This window comes from Lathyrus oleraceus, chromosome 6 (assembly GCF_024323335.1).
Source record: "Lathyrus oleraceus cultivar Zhongwan6 chromosome 6, CAAS_Psat_ZW6_1.0, whole genome shotgun sequence".
Lineage (NCBI taxonomy): Eukaryota > Viridiplantae > Streptophyta > Magnoliopsida > Fabales > Fabaceae > Lathyrus > Lathyrus oleraceus.
Window position 1 is genome coordinate 199,127,881 of NC_066584.1, and position 7,013 is coordinate 199,134,893.

General features: G+C 37.6%; 1 pseudogene; it reads right to left on the reverse strand.

Annotated features, from left to right (window-relative positions):
- Window positions 1–1,783: 1,783 nt before the first annotated feature.
- LOC127097015 (aspartic proteinase-like) lies at window positions 1,784–3,982 on the reverse strand (annotated as a pseudogene).
- Window positions 3,983–7,013: the final 3,031 nt, after the last annotated feature.

The following is a 7,013-nucleotide window of genomic DNA, read 5'->3' on the forward strand; positions in this document are numbered from 1 at the left end:
TACAAAAAAGATAATCAATGAATTCTTTTCTCATCTCCACACTCTATTTTTATCAAATATCATTTATACCAAAAACACATGCACACATAAAAAAGGCTCCCTATGAGTACCTAGGACACTTTGGGTGCTAACACCTTCCCTCTGTGTAACCAACCCCCTTACCTGTAATCTCTGACATTTTATTAGTTTTGATTTGAAAACTTCTTATGTTTGAGTTTTGTTCGTACTTTTTCCTTTTCCTTTGGAAACAATAAAAGTGCGGTGGCGACTTTGGTTTTATTGACGTTAAGATTATTCATAGCTTGATGATCATGAATTTACCGCTCCAGTATACATCATTTTCTTCCTAGGATCTAACACAAAAGAAATTAACAACAACATGTGCAATTTCTCAAGACTTCCCCATTACTTATCATATTTCTCCATCATCTTTAAAGTTAGTTTTCTTATATGAGCTAAAGATAAATCCTTAAACGAACAGATGTCTTTTATAGCCAAATCAATTGAAATACCTTTGCCAAGTACATATTACTTGTCACGCATGTTGAACCCGCAAAGTGGAAACCTTAAAAACTTCCAAAAATTGAGCGACCTCATGTGCTTTCTCACAATATAAAGGAGTAGGAATGTCATTCCAACTCAAGTTCTTGAAAATATCTTGTATCAATAATACCAAGATGAACAAATGCCATTTCAAGTTGTAGAGCAGCCTTCAACATGTCGTATGTTGAATTCCATCGAGTCTCACAATCGAATTGAACACTACCTTTGTATTCAATCTGTCTACTTCTACCACATGCCAAAAGCTTATGTTCTCAACTCGGAGAAGACTTAACATACTTAACAACACCCCTATTCTAGAAACAAAAATGTCAATTTCTTTTAGACCCTTTTTAACCATTAAATTCATGACATGTGCACACCATCTTGTATGAAAGTGATCTCCATTCAAAACCAAATCATTCCTTAACCTTAGCCTCCTTTTCAGATTTTCAATCCCACGATCATTTGACACCGCATTATCAACCGTGACACTCAAAACATTGTTCAACCCCATTGTCCAAGCATTTTGCAACTGTATTTGCTATTACCTCTCCTGAATGGCTTAAGACCCTAACAAAACTCAAAATCTTTTTGTGTAATGTCCAGTTATTGTTTATAAAATTGTTTATAAAATGTGCTGTTATGCACATGTAACTCATGTTTTGACATGAAGTCCAACCATTTGTGGTCAAGCACACACTTCGACAATGTTGGGAAAGAAAGCTCTTCAATTTTTCCCTTTCAAAATCCCATAAAGCCAAAACATCACGTGCTATTGTGCTTCGGGAGATTGGAATAAATCTTGGCTGCAATACACTCATACAACGACGAAAAGCTTTATGATCTACATGCATATACAGAAGCTCTATTTCCACAATCATGTCAACCACTGCCTGCCTACATTTCTCTTGGTCAAATTTTCCTAACACAATTGTTGAAGGAGAAGTCACATTTGTTGTTGATGATGGGGTTGTTTTCAATCTCTTATTTGCTTCACTATTTGGTTACTCTTGCAAATCTTTGAATGTGCGGCCATTGAAGTCGTTCCATTATTGGAATTAGGGGTGGACATCGGTTGGATTGGATCGGTTTTCGGGCCCAAATTCCCAATCCGACCTAACCATCGGTTGGAAAAAACATAACCAAAACCGACCGGTTTGCAATTCGGTTATTTTCGGTTTCGGTTTTGTTCGGTTCAGTTTCATAATGCGGTTTATTCGGTTTTAAACAACTGCATATATATATTCATGTATTAAAATATACTACTACAAATTGTGCTTTGCTACTGCATAACATACATTACTCCATCATGTTTGTGGATCCACACTGTTTTTTGGTTTAATAGCGTTCCTATGATTTTTAGACTTGGTTTATAGAAGTTGTAAATCATAGAGTAAGTTCTCACATAATCACATTTAACTAAACACAGGCTAGATCAGACTTAGCTTATTTTGATAACACTACAAAAGTATAGTGACCAGTAATTGCAAAGGCGATCAATCAGATTGAGGATTTTACCTCCTCTGGAGCAAGGTCAAAAGTTCTTCCACCAATTGTGAAGGAAACTACAGGCAACGAAGAGATATTCTCACAATCAACAGCTGATTCTCCCATTGGGCTAGGCATTTTATCACAAAGCTGCAAAATCATCATTAAGCTGAGAGTCAAGAGGTGTAACAGGATACTCAAATAGCAGCAGCACTCAGACAACTAACTCACATTATTGATATAGGTTAGTATCTAATCTTGGGTCTTATTTTGCTTTAGCTGGTTCTGCATCCAAACAACTGCCATCTCACAGGCAGAACAAGTAGCAGTGTGAAAACCACTAGATGATTTTCTTTCATTCTCATCTACTACACTCTCGATACCCAAACTAAAAGTGGAAAAAATGAAAGACAGGTAAAATGTTAATCACAGTGCAAATGTATTTTGATTCAATGACCAAAGAGTCAAAGATTAAAAATATGTTTGGGCCTTACTTAACACCACGAGTGCCATCAAAAGCGCACAATCCAATTTGGGAACAGATCTTCCTCGGCTGTGCCTATAAAGGAGTAAAGAAAAAGCATAAGAAAATTCATTCTAAAAGAACCATTCTTCTAACAAACTATTCATGAACATAGGTGACAATCTAATCAACAAAGATATGCCAAAAACAAATTACAAATGGTACTCACTTCAGATAAAAGCAGGTCCAATATTGTTTGACCATACTCCGCAACAATGGTCTTGCACTCTTTGCTTACAACTCCAGATGCTCCAATTGCATGGTTTATCATGGTAATTACAGTCTACAATAATAAAGCACATGGTCATAGATAGAAACAAGCTAGTAAAAGCATTAGCCAATGCCTTTTTTTCAGTTGAAAAAAGAAAAGGCTAAATATCAACATATATTTAGAGGCATATATTCATACCGTTGGACCTGCTAACAAAGAAGTCCCCGAATCAGCAATGGCCGAACAGCCATCAGCACAATATCCTGAAATGACAAAAAGAACACACCAAAACAATGGAATTAATGCCAAGACCCATATATGAAAATGCTATCATATACTAGGAAAATAAATTGGTGTTTCTGCCTACAGTAATCTACACATACCAGTGGAATTGCCATCAATAATTACATCTTCCATATCAAACTGAAAAAAAAAACAGAGAATCTGAGAAAAAGGGTAAAACCCAAAAGAACTTAAAGTATAAAATAATAACATTTACTAATTAACCTGCCAATATCCTTTTCTTGTCACAGGAACATAAGTGTGATTTCCCTTGTAGTGAGAAGGATCAACACCACCAAAGACAATCTCACCCCCTTCCTCTTCCTCTTCCTCTGGTTTACGGTTGAACCAAAACGAAAATACTGCCTCCTGAATAAGACCTTGTTCAACCATATTGTACCTGTGGCATGTAAGATCCGATAATGACGTGGTGATTCAATAAACTTTTAACAAAAAATGGAAGTTTGGAGGTATAAGGTTTCCATTATGAACAGATCTAAAGAAGGGTCACATCCACTGAATGAGTCTGATAAACCTTACATAGCATTTGTGGTTCAGGGTGGACGGCGCAAGCTTTGGGGTTCAGGGTGGACGGTGCAAGCTTCAGAGGGGTGGACGGCGCAAGCTTCAGAGTTCAGGGTGGACGGTGGACGGCGCAAGCTTTAGGGTTCAGGGTAGAGTAGACGGCGCAAGTTCTGATTTTGCAATCTGATTTTGTTGGGTCAAGGTGCCAAAATTCTCCTTGATAGTAATAGTAATGTAATGGAATCGGTCGGGCTCGGATTTTGTTGGGCCAAAAAATCAAAACCGAACCCGACCACACATACCCCTCTGAACCCGTTTGCAACACCCGTTCCAACCCGTCAAACCGAATTAACCCGACCCGAAACATCCACCTACAACCGGTTCGGTCGGTTATTCTCGGGTGGGGTTTTCTTGTCCACCCCTAATTGGAATTTAGCTTGGAGCCACAGTAATTTCATTTAGCTATCCCAATCAAATCTAGATCAGGAGTGAAGTGAGTCCAAACAGAAGATTTGTTTCTTCGATGGGGCGGTGCCCGAGTAAAAGTAGTTCCCGAGTTTTGTGTTGTCTCAGCCATCCTAACATTATGTTCGGGCATTTCCTGCTTTTGATAGACCAACCAAATGTTAAACTAATTCAAAGAAATAAGAAGCTAATAATAATTATCATTTACCATAAAACAACACACACAAAAAAGGACATAGTATACAACAAAACATATACAACATTAGGCTCGGAGCCATCAATGATTACTCTGACATTTTATCATCAAATCAATCAAATCAAAACAGAAAGAACAGTAAGGAAGTTGATATCCATCTTAGGAAAGAAACAACCATTTCTTAATAAGTAGGCATCTCCCATTAAGAAATCATATCAACTACAAGTAAACAAACAGCAGCATAACATGGTCAAATTTTGTATCAATAATACCAAGCTTTGTGTTGTCTCATCCATCTTAAGATTCGATTCAGACATTTCTTGCTTTGGAAAGACCAACCAAATGCCAAATTAATTCAAATAAAGATTACCATGATTTTCTTACGTAATTACAAGAATGCTTGTGGTTTTAAATACTGCTGGTTATTAGCAAAAGAAAGACACAATACACATCAAGAAAATGCATAGCAACTAAAGGAAAATGATCTTAAGAATACAATAATACAAGAATATGTTATCATCGTGTCATAAAGGAAAATGATCTTAAGAATACAATAATACAAGAATATGTTATCATCTTGTCATAAAGGAAAATGATCTTAAGAATACAATAATACAAGAATATGTTATCTTGTCATAAGTACCATACGCATCCCAAATAGACAATCATATTTAACATATGCATCTTATTAAAACATCAATTTGGAAAACAAGCAAGTATTCCCGACAATTATGACTCATTTAACGTGATAATTTGACAACAAACAGTTGGAACAGACACATGAGGATTCAACTTGAAACAGACACCTCCTAAATATGGGATAATGTTTACCAGAAAATTATTTACTGTCAAACATTATTTCACATGTTGTTACAACTTACTGTTGAATAAACTTAAATGCTAGAGTTAGTGGGTTTTAATAATAAGTTAATGGAGAGTTTTGGAAGGTTAAGAGACAGTGGGAAAATTAAGAGTATTTACTATTTGTCATTATTAGTAGAATAGCTAAAGTTTGTTTTGTATGTATAAAGTCCAATTTTACATTCCAATAAAATACAGAAGTTCATAAAACAAAATCGATTCTTCTGACAAATTGGCATCAGAGCTAATGGCAAATATGATGAATCAAATGCCGTTGCCACGGCTAACGAAGTTGAATTACGAAAACTGGAGTATCCAGATGAAAGCTCTTCTCGGATCTCTAGACGCGTGGGAGGTGACCAAAGATGGGTTTGAAGAACCAACAGATGTTGAGGGATATACGGCAACTCAAAACAAGGCGTTGAAAGAGACGCGATCGAAGGATAAAACGGCACTTTACATGCTGTTTAGGGCTGTTGATGAATCAGGCTTCGAAAAGATTGCCGGTTCGACTACGTCGAAAGAAGCGTGGGACACACTGGAGAAAGTGTTCAAAGGAGCAGATCGAGTAAAGCAAGTTCGACTCCAAACACTTCGTGGCGAATTGGAGAGGATGCAGATGAAGGAGTCAGAAAATGTATCTGACTACATCACGCGTGTACAAAAAGTGGTGAACCAACTCAGCAGAAATGGCGAAACAGTAACTGATGCACGAGTTGTCGAAAAGATTTTGAGATCTTTAACAGATAAGTTTGAGAATATTGTGTGTGCAATAGAAGAGTCGAAGGACCTTTCGACGCTCGCAGTCGAAGAGCTTGCAGGTTCCCTCGAAGCACACGAACAACGAAAGATGAAAAAGAAGGAAGAAGGAGCAGAGGACGCAAATCAAACCAAGGAGAAGATCAAAGACGAAAAGGTACTCTTTACTCAAAACTTTCGAGGAAGAGGACGTGGTCGTGGAGGACGTGACAGTGGTCGAAGTGGTAGAGGCAGCAACTTCGACAGAGGACAGTCGATCCAGCAAAATTGGCGTGGCAGAGGACGTGGTCAAAGAGGTGGTAGGTCGAATTATTCCAACTTTGAATGCTACAAGTGTGGGAAGTATGGCCATTATGCGAAGGATTGTAACTCATTCAAATGCTATAACTGTGATAAAGTGGGACATCTTGCAAAAGATTGTCGAATCGAAAAGAAGGTAGAAGAAACAACCAATCTAACCTTGGAAGCTGAAGCAAATGAAGGTTTTCTCTTGATGGCTCAAAATGAGATCAACACAAATGACAATGTTTGGTACCTTGACTCAGGAGCAAGTAACCATATGTGTGGTCACAAACACCTGTTTAAAGAAATGAGAAAGATTGAAGATGGCAATGTGTCTTTCGGAGATGCATCGAAAGTGAAGGTCGAAGGCAAAGGAACGTTTCGTTACCTGCAGAAAGATGGGTTGATTGGATCAATTCAAGATGTTTATTATGTACCAAATCTTAAGACCAACATCTTGAGTTTGGGACAACTTACAGAAAAAGGTTATTCGATACTGATGAAATAACGGATACTGTATTTGAAGGACAAGCTGGGACATCTGATTGCTCGTGTCGAAATGGAGAGAAATCGAATGTACAAACTGAATCTGATAAACGTTCGAGAAAAATGTTTACAAGTAAATGTCGAAGACAAAGCGTCACTATGGCATCTACGCTTTGGTCATCTACATCATGCTGGTTTAAGAAGGTTGGCGAAAAAGAACATGGTGCATGGACTACCAGATATGGATTATGAAGGAAAGTTCTGTGAAGAATGTGTGCTGAGCAAACAAACAAGAACTTCATTCCAAAAGAAGGCAGAATATCAAGCTAAGCATATCCTTGATTTGATTCACACCGACATATGTGGGCCAATCACGCCAGAATCTTTCAGTG